Genomic DNA, 15,918 nt, shown 5'->3' with positions numbered 1-15,918 from the left:
TGGATCATTTCAAAATAAAAAGAAAGGAGCGAGATTAAAATTCTCTGACAGTTATTTATACCAAATAGGTAAATTTATGTATCTTTTTAAAAGAAGCTTACTTCCAAATTATTTTCGTGACACGTTTACTCTTGCAAGTCAAATACATTCTTATAAAACAAGAAATTCCAACCTTTTCTATATACCTTATTGTCGAACTAATCTTCGAAAATTCTCAATTCGCTTTCAAGGTCCTTCGTTTTTCAACTCGCTAAGTCGTGAAATTCAAAACAGTGAAACTATCAGTTTGTTTGGCAAAAGACTTGAAAAATTCCTTCTTTCTAAGTTAAATTGACTCTTTGTTGAGCTACACACCTTTTCTTTACCTTTTCTTTTTTTTCTTCTTTAAAAAAAATTGAAGTGGAAATTTCAATCAGTACCCTTAACTTCTATGGTTTATCCAATAGTTCTAGGAAGCCTATAGTTAATAAGCCCCCGGCTTCTATATAGGCTTCCTAGCCCTTAACACATTTAATATTGTAAATAGTCAAGTATGAATATGGTAATAGCATTCTAAAACATGACGTTTCGGCGACAACATGTCACTATTATTTTGTTTATTATTGTTTTAATGACAGGATGATGACATTGACTCTCAGGCCTTCTTTGCGATGTGCGCGCGGTCAGTGGATGAGCAACTTAAAGGTCTCAGTAAGTCTTGAACAATCATGTTTTATTCAGTTAGAGTTGGTATTTCTCTTTCACATATCGCTAAGTAATCAAAGTGTTTAGTTACGACGATGTTTCTACGGGCATTTTTTTTCGTCTGCTGTTCAGTGTTGTTGTGTTTAACTAGATTCAGTGAGCTTTGTTTAGAAGCCACCTTAAACTTAAACAAACTGGTTTACTCCAGTTGTCATTATGTTTTTTTCTTTTCACTGTCGTGTTTGCTTCAGAGCGAGAACGAAACATTTTCGAATTAGCGATGTCATTGATTATTCTCAGTGGCTGTGAACTTGTTCGTTTCAAGAATCATCGCTAACTTGTCTTGTTATCAGTCGCACGTGCATCTCTTTGCGAGAAAACTTCCTTTCAGTTAAATACCGTAAGTTTACCTAGCTAATCGACACAATCAGACTTTCCGCGAATGCGTCAGTTACTTTCTCGAACTGCGTGGAAATTTATTTTGCTTAGCCCGTCGCTCGAAATACTCGCATTTGTCAAAACTAATTATATGACGAGTGGTTGTCAAAATGATGTTTTTTCTCATTTTAAGTTGAATTGTTCAGAGAAATCAAATTTTGGGCCATTTCAATTTAAAGAAAAGCTATTTCTCGTTAGTAAGATATCGTTCTTTGCAATCAACAGCCCTATTTTTTTACTTAGCATGCTGGTTAATCATTAACTATTATGACATGTGACTGGAAAAGACTCATTTTGAAGCCAGGGCGTGAATCCCTATAAGTAATGGAAACGAACTTTGCCGGAAACTTTTACCAAACAAATTAACTCCTTGAGTGAAAGACCACCTTAACCCTTTAAGCCCTAACAGTGATCAGCATCAAATTTCTCCTTGTAATATCCATGCTTATTCAACCCATAAAGTCATGAGAATTAAAGATATGATCGCCCAACTTGAATTTTCTGATGTTGTAATAACTTCTCCACAGTACTTTTATAAGAAAAGTAACAGGACAAGATAGGAGAATTTTTTCTCTGATATTAGAGGTTAAAGGGTTAACTGAGATAAAAAAAAAAAATATGAACTACAACGTCGATCTGCACGGATGCCAAGGCTTGGGTAGAATGAACAATCACAAACATTGAGCGTTTTTTTTATATAAAACAAAATTAAGATAATGAAAAGATTCCCTTGTCGTTAAGTGACCTTATAGACTAATCACAAGTGTGTTTTTCCCCCCTAGCTTTTCATATTTTTGATCATTGCCTGATCATTTTCTTGAAATAAACAACGAGGTATTTATCTATTCGTTATATGAGTTTTAGCAGTACGCATGCTCAAACATGTCAAACCTCAAGACGTACCACTTGGAAGACACCTGTCCATGTTATATATGGATGTAGGTCAATTCCAGACGGCTGATGTGAGCGCTAGTGGCGAAAGGTGCTGTCTTAATATTCGGCTTAGTGGTCGGCAGTTCTCCTCACTCACTGTCTTGTCGTGAGCGGCAAGTTATCGTTATCTGAGTGCAAGATTCATCCCCCCTACACAAGGGACCTGTGGATGGTGGGGTTTCTTGTTAGGGTGTTGGATCATTTCAAAATAAAAAGAAAGGAGCGAGATTAAAATTCTCTGACAGTTATTTATACCAAATAGGTAAATTTATGTATCTTTTTAAAAGAAGCTTACTTCCAAATTATTTTCGTGATACGTTTACTCTTGCAAGTCAAATACATTCTTATAAAACAAGAAATTCCAACCTTTTCTATATACCTTATTGTCGAACTAATCTTCGAAAATTCTCAATTCGCTTTCAAGGTCCTTCGTTTTTCAACTCGCTAAGTCGTGAAATTCAAAACAGTGAAACTATCAGTTTGTTTGGCAAAAGACTTGAAAAATTCCTTCTTTCTAAGTTAAATTGACTCTTTGTTGAGCTACACACCTTTTCTTTACCTTTTCTTTTTTTTCTTCTTTAAAAAAAATTGAAGTGGAAATTTCAATCAGTACCCTTAACTTCTATGGTTTATCCAATAGTTCTAGGAAGCCTATAGTTAATAAGCCCCCGGCTTCTATATAGGCTTCCTAGCCCTTAACACATTTAATATTGTAAATAGTCAAGTATGAATATGGTAATAGCATTCTAAAACATGACGTTTCGGCGACAACATGTCACTATTATTTTGTTTATTATTGTTTTAGTGACAGGATGATGACATTGACTCTCAGGCCTTCTTTGCGATGTGCGCGCGGTCAGTGGATGAGCAACTTAAAGGTCTCAGTAAGTCTTGAACAATCATGTTTTATTCAGTTAGAGTTGGTATTTCTCTTTCACATATCGCTAAGTAATCAAAGTGTTTAGTTACGACGATGTTTCTACGGGCATTTTTTTTCGTCTGCTGTTCAGTGTTGTTGTGTTTAACTAGATTCAGTGAGCTTTGTTTAGAAGCCACCTTAAACTTAAACAAACTGGTTTACTCCAGTTGTCATTATGTTTTTTTCTTTTCACTGTCGTGTTTGCTTCAGAGCGAGAACGAAACATTTTCGAATTAGCGATGTCATTGATTATTCTCAGTGGCTGTGAACTTGTTCGTTTCAAGAATCATCGCTAACTTGTCTTGTTATCAGTCGCACGTGCATCTCTTTGCGAGAAAACTTCCTTTCAGTTAAATACCGTAAGTTTACCTAGCTAATCGACACAATCAGACTTTCCGCGAATGCGTCAGTTACTTTCTCGAACTGCGTGGAAATTTATTTTGCTTAGCCCGTCGCTCGAAATACTCGCATTTGTCAAAACTAATTATATGACGAGTGGTTGTCAAAATGATGTTTTTTCTCATTTTAAGTTGAATTGTTCAGAGAAATCAAATTTTGGGCCATTTCAATTTAAAGAAAAGCTATTTCTCGTTAGTAAGATATCGTTCTTTGCAATCAACAGCCCTATTTTTTTACTTAGCATGCTGGTTAATCATTAACTATTATGACATGTGACTGGAAAAGACTCATTTTGAAGCCAGGGCGTGAATCCCTATAAGTAATGGAAACGAACTTTGCCGGAAACTTTTACCAAACAAATTAACTCCTTGAGTGAAAGACCACCTTAACCCTTTAAGCCCTAACAGTGATCAGCATCAAATTTCTCCTTGTAATATCCATGCTTATTCAACCCATAAAGTCATGAGAATTAAAGATATGATCGCCCAACTTGAATTTTCTGATGTTGTAATAACTTCTCCACAGTACTTTTATAAGAAAAGTAACAGGACAAGATAGGAGAATTTTTTCTCTGATATTAGAGGTTAAAGGGTTAACTGAGATAAAAAAAAAAAAAATATGAACTACAACGTCGATCTGCACGGATGCCAAGGCTTGGGTAGAATGAACAATCACAAACATTGAGCGTTTTTTTTATATAAAACAAAATTAAGATAATGAAAAGATTCCCTTGTCGTTAAGTGACCTTATAGACTAATCACAAGTGTGTTTTTCCCCCCTAGCTTTTCATATTTTTGATCATTGCCTGATCATTTTCTTGAAATAAACAACGAGGTATTTATCTATTCGTTATATGAGTTTTAGCAGTACGCATGCTCAAACATGTCAAACCTCAAGACGTACCACTTGGAAGACACCTGTCCATGTTATATATGGATGTAGGTCAATTCCAGACGGCTGATGTGAGCGCTAGTGGCGAAAGGTGCTGTCTTAATATTCGGCTTAGTGGTCGGCAGTTCTCCTCACTCACTGTCTTGTCGTGAGCGGCAAGTTATCGTTATCTGAGTGCAAGATTCATCCCCCCTACACAAGGGACCTGTGGATGGTGGGGTTTCTTGTTAGGGTGTTGGATCATTTCAAAATAAAAAGAAAGGAGCGAGATTAAAATTCTCTGACAGTTATTTATACCAAATAGGTAAATTTATGTATCTTTTTAAAAGAAGCTTACTTCCAAATTATTTTCGTGATACGTTTACTCTTGCAAGTCAAATACATTCTTATAAAACAAGAAATTCCAACCTTTTCTATATACCTTATTGTCGAACTAATCTTCGAAAATTCTCAATTCGCTTTCAAGGTCCTTCGTTTTTCAACTCGCTAAGTCGTGAAATTCAAAACAGTGAAACTATCAGTTTGTTTGGCAAAAGACTTGAAAAATTCCTTCTTTCTAAGTTAAATTGACTCTTTGTTGAGCTACACACCTTTTCTTTACCTTTTCTTTTTTTTCTTCTTTAAAAAAAATTGAAGTGGAAATTTCAATCAGTACCCTTAACTTCTATGGTTTATCCAATAGTTCTAGGAAGCCTATAGTTAATAAGCCCCCGGCTTCTATATAGGCTTCCTAGCCCTTAACACATTTAATATTGTAAATAGTCAAGTATGAATATGGTAATAGCATTCTAAAACATGACGTTTCGGCGACAACATGTCACTATTATTTTGTTTATTATTGTTTTAGTGACAGGATGATGACATTGACTCTCAGGCCTTCTTTGCGATGTGCGCGCGGTCAGTGGATGAGCAACTTAAAGGTCTCAGTAAGTCTTGAACAATCATGTTTTATTCAGTTAGAGTTGGTATTTCTCTTTCACATATCGCTAAGTAATCAAAGTGTTTAGTTACGACGATGTTTCTACGGGCATTTTTTTTCGTCTGCTGTTCAGTGTTGTTGTGTTTAACTAGATTCAGTGAGCTTTGTTTAGAAGCCACCTTAAACTTAAACAAACTGGTTTACTCCAGTTGTCATTATGTTTTTTTCTTTTCACTGTCGTGTTTGCTTCAGAGCGAGAACGAAACATTTTCGAATTAGCGATGTCATTGATTATTCTCAGTGGCTGTGAACTTGTTCGTTTCAAGAATCATCGCTAACTTGTCTTGTTATCAGTCGCACGTGCATCTCTTTGCGAGAAAACTTCCTTTCAGTTAAATACCGTAAGTTTACCTAGCTAATCGACACAATCAGACTTTCCGCGAATGCGTCAGTTACTTTCTCGAACTGCGTGGAAATTTATTTTGCTTAGCCCGTCGCTCGAAATACTCGCATTTGTCAAAACTAATTATATGACGAGTGGTTGTCAAAATGATGTTTTTTCTCATTTTAAGTTGAATTGTTCAGAGAAATCAAATTTTGGGCCATTTCAATTTAAAGAAAAGCTATTTCTCGTTAGTAAGATATCGTTCTTTGCAATCAACAGCCCTATTTTTTTACTTAGCATGCTGGTTAATCATTAACTATTATGACATGTGACTGGAAAAGACTCATTTTGAAGCCAGGGCGTGAATCCCTATAAGTAATGGAAACGAACTTTGCCGGAAACTTTTACCAAACAAATTAACTCCTTGAGTGAAAGACCACCTTAACCCTTTAAGCCCTAACAGTGATCAGCATCAAATTTCTCCTTGTAATATCCATGCTTATTCAACCCATAAAGTCATGAGAATTAAAGATATGATCGCCCAACTTGAATTTTCTGATGTTGTAATAACTTCTCCACAGTACTTTTATAAGAAAAGTAACAGGACAAGATAGGAGAATTTTTTCTCTGATATTAGAGGTTAAAGGGTTAACTGAGATAAAAAAAAAAAAAATATGAACTACAACGTCGATCTGCACGGATGCCAAGGCTTGGGTAGAATGAACAATCACAAACATTGAGCGTTTTTTTTATATAAAACAAAATTAAGATAATGAAAAGATTCCCTTGTCGTTAAGTGACCTTATAGACTAATCACAAGTGTGTTTTTCCCCCCTAGCTTTTCATATTTTTGATCATTGCCTGATCATTTTCTTGAAATAAACAACGAGGTATTTATCTATTCGTTATATGAGTTTTAGCAGTACGCATGCTCAAACATGTCAAACCTCAAGACGTACCACTTGGAAGACACCTGTCCATGTTATATATGGATGTAGGTCAATTCCAGACGGCTGATGTGAGCGCTAGTGGCGAAAGGTGCTGTCTTAATATTCGGCTTAGTGGTCGGCAGTTCTCCTCACTCACTGTCTTGTCGTGAGCGGCAAGTTATCGTTATCTGAGTGCAAGATTCATCCCCCCTACACAAGGGACCTGTGGATGGTGGGGTTTCTTGTTAGGGTGTTGGATCATTTCAAAATAAAAAGAAAGGAGCGAGATTAAAATTCTCTGACAGTTATTTATACCAAATAGGTAAATTTATGTATCTTTTTAAAAGAAGCTTACTTCCAAATTATTTTCGTGACACGTTTACTCTTGCAAGTCAAATACATTCTTATAAAACAAGAAATTCCAACCTTTTCTATATACCTTATTGTCGAACTAATCTTCGAAAATTCTCAATTCGCTTTCAAGGTCCTTCGTTTTTCAACTCGCTAAGTCGTGAAATTCAAAACAGTGAAACTATCAGTTTGTTTGGCAAAAGACTTGAAAAATTCCTTCTTTCTAAGTTAAATTGACTCTTTGTTGAGCTACACACCTTTTCTTTACCTTTTCTTTTTTTTCTTCTTTAAAAAAAATTGAAGTGGAAATTTCAATCAGTACCCTTAACTTCTATGGTTTATCCAATAGTTCTAGGAAGCCTATAGTTAATAAGCCCCCGGCTTCTATATAGGCTTCCTAGCCCTTAACACATTTAATATTGTAAATAGTCAAGTATGAATATGGTAATAGCATTCTAAAACATGACGTTTCGGCGACAACATGTCACTATTATTTTGTTTATTATTGTTTTAGTGACAGGATGATGACATTGACTCTCAGGCCTTCTTTGCGATGTGCGCGCGGTCAGTGGATGAGCAACTTAAAGGTCTCAGTAAGTCTTGAACAATCATGTTTTATTCAGTTAGAGTTGGTATTTCTCTTTCACATATCGCTAAGTAATCAAAGTGTTTAGTTACGACGATGTTTCTACGGGCATTTTTTTTCGTCTGCTGTTCAGTGTTGTTGTGTTTAACTAGATTCAGTGAGCTTTGTTTAGAAGCCACCTTAAACTTAAACAAACTGGTTTACTCCAGTTGTCATTATGTTTTTTTCTTTTCACTGTCGTGTTTGCTTCAGAGCGAGAACGAAACATTTTCGAATTAGCGATGTCATTGATTATTCTCAGTGGCTGTGAACTTGTTCGTTTCAAGAATCATCGCTAACTTGTCTTGTTATCAGTCGCACGTGCATCTCTTTGCGAGAAAACTTCCTTTCAGTTAAATACCGTAAGTTTACCTAGCTAATCGACACAATCAGACTTTCCGCGAATGCGTCAGTTACTTTCTCGAACTGCGTGGAAATTTATTTTGCTTAGCCCGTCGCTCGAAATACTCGCATTTGTCAAAACTAATTATATGACGAGTGGTTGTCAAAATGATGTTTTTTCTCATTTTAAGTTGAATTGTTCAGAGAAATCAAATTTTGGGCCATTTCAATTTAAAGAAAAGCTATTTCTCGTTAGTAAGATATCGTTCTTTGCAATCAACAGCCCTATTTTTTTACTTAGCATGCTGGTTAATCATTAACTATTATGACATGTGACTGGAAAAGACTCATTTTGAAGCCAGGGCGTGAATCCCTATAAGTAATGGAAACGAACTTTGCCGGAAACTTTTACCAAACAAATTAACTCCTTGAGTGAAAGACCACCTTAACCCTTTAAGCCCTAACAGTGATCAGCATCAAATTTCTCCTTGTAATATCCATGCTTATTCAACCCATAAAGTCATGAGAATTAAAGATATGATCGCCCAACTTGAATTTTCTGATGTTGTAATAACTTCTCCACAGTACTTTTATAAGAAAAGTAACAGGACAAGATAGGAGAATTTTTTCTCTGATATTAGAGGTTAAAGGGTTAACTGAGATAAAAAAAAAAAAAATATGAACTACAACGTCGATCTGCACGGATGCCAAGGCTTGGGTAGAATGAACAATCACAAACATTGAGCGTTTTTTTTATATAAAACAAAATTAAGATAATGAAAAGATTCCCTTGTCGTTAAGTGACCTTATAGACTAATCACAAGTGTGTTTTTCCCCCCTAGCTTTTCATATTTTTGATCATTGCCTGATCATTTTCTTGAAATAAACAACGAGGTATTTATCTATTCGTTATATGAGTTTTAGCAGTACGCATGCTCAAACATGTCAAACCTCAAGACGTACCACTTGGAAGACACCTGTCCATGTTATATATGGATGTAGGTCAATTCCAGACGGCTGATGTGAGCGCTAGTGGCGAAAGGTGCTGTCTTAATATTCGGCTTAGTGGTCGGCAGTTCTCCTCACTCACTGTCTTGTCGTGAGCGGCAAGTTATCGTTATCTGAGTGCAAGATTCATCCCCCCTACACAAGGGACCTGTGGATGGTGGGGTTTCTTGTTAGGGTGTTGGATCATTTCAAAATAAAAAGAAAGGAGCGAGATTAAAATTCTCTGACAGTTATTTATACCAAATAGGTAAATTTATGTATCTTTTTAAAAGAAGCTTACTTCCAAATTATTTTCGTGATACGTTTACTCTTGCAAGTCAAATACATTCTTATAAAACAAGAAATTCCAACCTTTTCTATATACCTTATTGTCGAACTAATCTTCGAAAATTCTCAATTCGCTTTCAAGGTCCTTCGTTTTTCAACTCGCTAAGTCGTGAAATTCAAAACAGTGAAACTATCAGTTTGTTTGGCAAAAGACTTGAAAAATTCCTTCTTTCTAAGTTAAATTGACTCTTTGTTGAGCTACACACCTTTTCTTTACCTTTTCTTTTTTTTCTTCTTTAAAAAAAATTGAAGTGGAAATTTCAATCAGTACCCTTAACTTCTATGGTTTATCCAATAGTTCTAGGAAGCCTATAGTTAATAAGCCCCCGGCTTCTATATAGGCTTCCTAGCCCTTAACACATTTAATATTGTAAATAGTCAAGTATGAATATGGTAATAGCATTCTAAAACATGACGTTTCGGCGACAACATGTCACTATTATTTTGTTTATTATTGTTTTAGTGACAGGATGATGACATTGACTCTCAGGCCTTCTTTGCGATGTGCGCGCGGTCAGTGGATGAGCAACTTAAAGGTCTCAGTAAGTCTTGAACAATCATGTTTTATTCAGTTAGAGTTGGTATTTCTCTTTCACATATCGCTAAGTAATCAAAGTGTTTAGTTACGACGATGTTTCTACGGGCATTTTTTTTCGTCTGCTGTTCAGTGTTGTTGTGTTTAACTAGATTCAGTGAGCTTTGTTTAGAAGCCACCTTAAACTTAAACAAACTGGTTTACTCCAGTTGTCATTATGTTTTTTTCTTTTCACTGTCGTGTTTGCTTCAGAGCGAGAACGAAACATTTTCGAATTAGCGATGTCATTGATTATTCTCAGTGGCTGTGAACTTGTTCGTTTCAAGAATCATCGCTAACTTGTCTTGTTATCAGTCGCACGTGCATCTCTTTGCGAGAAAACTTCCTTTCAGTTAAATACCGTAAGTTTACCTAGCTAATCGACACAATCAGACTTTCCGCGAATGCGTCAGTTACTTTCTCGAACTGCGTGGAAATTTATTTTGCTTAGCCCGTCGCTCGAAATACTCGCATTTGTCAAAACTAATTATATGACGAGTGGTTGTCAAAATGATGTTTTTTCTCATTTTAAGTTGAATTGTTCAGAGAAATCAAATTTTGGGCCATTTCAATTTAAAGAAAAGCTATTTCTCGTTAGTAAGATATCGTTCTTTGCAATCAACAGCCCTATTTTTTTACTTAGCATGCTGGTTAATCATTAACTATTATGACATGTGACTGGAAAAGACTCATTTTGAAGCCAGGGCGTGAATCCCTATAAGTAATGGAAACGAACTTTGCCGGAAACTTTTACCAAACAAATTAACTCCTTGAGTGAAAGACCACCTTAACCCTTTAAGCCCTAACAGTGATCAGCATCAAATTTCTCCTTGTAATATCCATGCTTATTCAACCCATAAAGTCATGAGAATTAAAGATATGATCGCCCAACTTGAATTTTCTGATGTTGTAATAACTTCTCCACAGTACTTTTATAAGAAAAGTAACAGGACAAGATAGGAGAATTTTTTCTCTGATATTAGAGGTTAAAGGGTTAACTGAGATAAAAAAAAAAAAATATGAACTACAACGTCGATCTGCACGGATGCCAAGGCTTGGGTAGAATGAACAATCACAAACATTGAGCGTTTTTTTTATATAAAACAAAATTAAGATAATGAAAAGATTCCCTTGTCGTTAAGTGACCTTATAGACTAATCACAAGTGTGTTTTTCCCCCCTAGCTTTTCATATTTTTGATCATTGCCTGATCATTTTCTTGAAATAAACAACGAGGTATTTATCTATTCGTTATATGAGTTTTAGCAGTACGCATGCTCAAACATGTCAAACCTCAAGACGTACCACTTGGAAGACACCTGTCCATGTTATATATGGATGTAGGTCAATTCCAGACGGCTGATGTGAGCGCTAGTGGCGAAAGGTGCTGTCTTAATATTCGGCTTAGTGGTCGGCAGTTCTCCTCACTCACTGTCTTGTCGTGAGCGGCAAGTTATCGTTATCTGAGTGCAAGATTCATCCCCCCTACACAAGGGACCTGTGGATGGTGGGGTTTCTTGTTAGGGTGTTGGATCATTTCAAAATAAAAAGAAAGGAGCGAGATTAAAATTCTCTGACAGTTATTTATACCAAATAGGTAAATTTATGTATCTTTTTAAAAGAAGCTTACTTCCAAATTATTTTCGTGATACGTTTACTCTTGCAAGTCAAATACATTCTTATAAAACAAGAAATTCCAACCTTTTCTATATACCTTATTGTCGAACTAATCTTCGAAAATTCTCAATTCGCTTTCAAGGTCCTTCGTTTTTCAACTCGCTAAGTCGTGAAATTCAAAACAGTGAAACTATCAGTTTGTTTGGCAAAAGACTTGAAAAATTCCTTCTTTCTAAGTTAAATTGACTCTTTGTTGAGCTACACACCTTTTCTTTACCTTTTCTTTTTTTTCTTCTTTAAAAAAAATTGAAGTGGAAATTTCAATCAGTACCCTTAACTTCTATGGTTTATCCAATAGTTCTAGGAAGCCTATAGTTAATAAGCCCCCGGCTTCTATATAGGCTTCCTAGCCCTTAACACATTTAATATTGTAAATAGTCAAGTATGAATATGGTAATAGCATTCTAAAACATGACGTTTCGGCGACAACATGTCACTATTATTTTGTTTATTATTGTTTTAGTGACAGGATGATGACATTGACTCTCAGGCCTTCTTTGCGATGTGCGCGCGGTCAGTGGATGAGCAACTTAAAGGTCTCAGTAAGTCTTGAACAATCATGTTTTATTCAGTTAGAGTTGGTATTTCTCTTTCACATATCGCTAAGTAATCAAAGTGTTTAGTTACGACGATGTTTCTACGGGCATTTTTTTTCGTCTGCTGTTCAGTGTTGTTGTGTTTAACTAGATTCAGTGAGCTTTGTTTAGAAGCCACCTTAAACTTAAACAAACTGGTTTACTCCAGTTGTCATTATGTTTTTTTCTTTTCACTGTCGTGTTTGCTTCAGAGCGAGAACGAAACATTTTCGAATTAGCGATGTCATTGATTATTCTCAGTGGCTGTGAACTTGTTCGTTTCAAGAATCATCGCTAACTTGTCTTGTTATCAGTCGCACGTGCATCTCTTTGCGAGAAAACTTCCTTTCAGTTAAATACCGTAAGTTTACCTAGCTAATCGACACAATCAGACTTTCCGCGAATGCGTCAGTTACTTTCTCGAACTGCGTGGAAATTTATTTTGCTTAGCCCGTCGCTCGAAATACTCGCATTTGTCAAAACTAATTATATGACGAGTGGTTGTCAAAATGATGTTTTTTCTCATTTTAAGTTGAATTGTTCAGAGAAATCAAATTTTGGGCCATTTCAATTTAAAGAAAAGCTATTTCTCGTTAGTAAGATATCGTTCTTTGCAATCAACAGCCCTATTTTTTTACTTAGCATGCTGGTTAATCATTAACTATTATGACATGTGACTGGAAAAGACTCATTTTGAAGCCAGGGCGTGAATCCCTATAAGTAATGGAAACGAACTTTGCCGGAAACTTTTACCAAACAAATTAACTCCTTGAGTGAAAGACCACCTTAACCCTTTAAGCCCTAACAGTGATCAGCATCAAATTTCTCCTTGTAATATCCATGCTTATTCAACCCATAAAGTCATGAGAATTAAAGATATGATCGCCCAACTTGAATTTTCTGATGTTGTAATAACTTCTCCACAGTACTTTTATAAGAAAAGTAACAGGACAAGATAGGAGAATTTTTTCTCTGATATTAGAGGTTAAAGGGTTAACTGAGATAAAAAAAAAAAAAAAATATGAACTACAACGTCGATCTGCACGGATGCCAAGGCTTGGGTAGAATGAACAATCACAAACATTGAGCGTTTTTTTTATATAAAACAAAATTAAGATAATGAAAAGATTCCCTTGTCGTTAAGTGACCTTATAGACTAATCACAAGTGTGTTTTTCCCCCCTAGCTTTTCATATTTTTGATCATTGCCTGATCATTTTCTTGAAATAAACAACGAGGTATTTATCTATTCGTTATATGAGTTTTAGCAGTACGCATGCTCAAACATGTCAAACCTCAAGACGTACCACTTGGAAGACACCTGTCCATGTTATATATGGATGTAGGTCAATTCCAGACGGCTGATGTGAGCGCTAGTGGCGAAAGGTGCTGTCTTAATATTCGGCTTAGTGGTCGGCAGTTCTCCTCACTCACTGTCTTGTCGTGAGCGGCAAGTTATCGTTATCTGAGTGCAAGATTCATCCCCCCTACACAAGGGACCTGTGGATGGTGGGGTTTCTTGTTAGGGTGTTGGATCATTTCAAAATAAAAAGAAAGGAGCGAGATTAAAATTCTCTGACAGTTATTTATACCAAATAGGTAAATTTATGTATCTTTTTAAAAGAAGCTTACTTCCAAATTATTTTCGTGATACGTTTACTCTTGCAAGTCAAATACATTCTTATAAAACAAGAAATTCCAACCTTTTCTATATACCTTATTGTCGAACTAATCTTCGAAAATTCTCAATTCGCTTTCAAGGTCCTTCGTTTTTCAACTCGCTAAGTCGTGAAATTCAAAACAGTGAAACTATCAGTTTGTTTGGCAAAAGACTTGAAAAATTCCTTCTTTCTAAGTTAAATTGACTCTTTGTTGAGCTACACACCTTTTCTTTACCTTTTCTTTTTTTTCTTCTTTAAAAAAAATTGAAGTGGAAATTTCAATCAGTACCCTTAACTTCTATGGTTTATCCAATAGTTCTAGGAAGCCTATAGTTAATAAGCCCCCGGCTTCTATATAGGCTTCCTAGCCCTTAACACATTTAATATTGTAAATAGTCAAGTATGAATATGGTAATAGCATTCTAAAACATGACGTTTCGGCGACAACATGTCACTATTATTTTGTTTATTATTGTTTTAGTGACAGGATGATGACATTGACTCTCAGGCCTTCTTTGCGATGTGCGCGCGGTCAGTGGATGAGCAACTTAAAGGTCTCAGTAAGTCTTGAACAATCATGTTTTATTCAGTTAGAGTTGGTATTTCTCTTTCACATATCGCTAAGTAATCAAAGTGTTTAGTTACGACGATGTTTCTACGGGCATTTTTTTTCGTCTGCTGTTCAGTGTTGTTGTGTTTAACTAGATTCAGTGAGCTTTGTTTAGAAGCCACCTTAAACTTAAACAAACTGGTTTACTCCAGTTGTCATTATGTTTTTTTCTTTTCACTGTCGTGTTTGCTTCAGAGCGAGAACGAAACATTTTCGAATTAGCGATGTCATTGATTATTCTCAGTGGCTGTGAACTTGTTCGTTTCAAGAATCATCGCTAACTTGTCTTGTTATCAGTCGCACGTGCATCTCTTTGCGAGAAAACTTCCTTTCAGTTAAATACCGTAAGTTTACCTAGCTAATCGACACAATCAGACTTTCCGCGAATGCGTCAGTTACTTTCTCGAACTGCGTGGAAATTTATTTTGCTTAGCCCGTCGCTCGAAATACTCGCATTTGTCAAAACTAATTATATGACGAGTGGTTGTCAAAATGATGTTTTTTCTCATTTTAAGTTGAATTGTTCAGAGAAATCAAATTTTGGGCCATTTCAATTTAAAGAAAAGCTATTTCTCGTTAGTAAGATATCGTTCTTTGCAATCAACAGCCCTATTTTTTTACTTAGCATGCTGGTTAATCATTAACTATTATGACATGTGACTGGAAAAGACTCATTTTGAAGCCAGGGCGTGAATCCCTATAAGTAATGGAAACGAACTTTGCCGGAAACTTTTACCAAACAAATTAACTCCTTGAGTGAAAGACCACCTTAACCCTTTAAGCCCTAACAGTGATCAGCATCAAATTTCTCCTTGTAATATCCATGCTTATTCAACCCATAAAGTCATGAGAATTAAAGATATGATCGCCCAACTTGAATTTTCTGATGTTGTAATAACTTCTCCACAGTACTTTTATAAGAAAAGTAACAGGACAAGATAGGAGAATTTTTTCTCTGATATTAGAGGTTAAAGGGTTAACTGAGATAAAAAAATATATATATATGAACTACAACGTCGATCTGCACGGATGCCAAGGCTTGGGTAGAATGAACAATCACAAACATTGAGCGTTTTTTTTATATAAAACAAAATTAAGATAATGAAAAGATTCCCTTGTCGTTAAGTGACCTTATAGACTAATCACAAGTGTGTTTTTCCCCCCTAGCTTTTCATATTTTTGATCATTGCCTGATCATTTTCTTGAAATAAACAACGAGGTATTTATCTATTCGTTATATGAGTTTTAGCAGTACGCATGCTCAAACATGTCAAACCTCAAGACGTACCACTTGGAAGACACCTGTCCATGTTATATATGGATGTAGGTCAATTCTAGACGGCTGATGTGAGCGCTAGTGGCGAAAGGTGCTGTCTTAATATTCGGCTTAGTGGTCGGCAGTTCTCCTCACTCACTGTCTTGTCGTGAGCGGCAAGTTATCGTTATCTGAGTGCAAGATTCATCCCCCCTACACAAGGGACCTGTGGATGGTGGGGTTTCTTGTTAGGGTGTTGGATCATTTCAAAATAAAAAGAAAGGAGCGAGATTAAAATTCTCTGACAGTTATTTATACCAAATAGGTAAATTTATGTATCTTTTTAAAAGAAGCTTACTTCCAAATTATTTTCGTGATACGTTTACTCTTGCAAGTCAAATACATTCTTATAAAACAA

At 35.8% G+C, this 15,918-nt stretch overlaps 1 protein-coding gene across 2 annotated transcripts in view; it reads left to right on the top strand.

Moving 5' to 3' along the window:
* Positions 1-599: 599 nt before the first annotated feature.
* LOC146469206 (uncharacterized) overlaps positions 600-15,918 on the top strand; it is a 44,083-nt gene continuing 28,764 nt past the window's right edge. For both annotated transcript variants that reach the window (XM_085123861.1, XM_085123858.1), the window contains exon 1: positions 600-690. The gene's annotated coding sequence lies outside the window, so the exon portion shown is untranslated. The remainder of the gene's footprint in view (positions 691-15,918) is intronic.

The sequence above is a fragment of the Pavona decussata genome, unplaced genomic scaffold (assembly GCF_977016875.1).
Source record: "Pavona decussata unplaced genomic scaffold, jaPavDecu1.1 SCAFFOLD_127, whole genome shotgun sequence".
Taxonomy (NCBI): domain Eukaryota; kingdom Metazoa; phylum Cnidaria; class Anthozoa; order Scleractinia; family Agariciidae; genus Pavona; species Pavona decussata.
The sequence above is the reverse complement of the archived record's forward strand: the minus strand, read 5'-3'. Positions and strand labels throughout refer to the sequence as shown.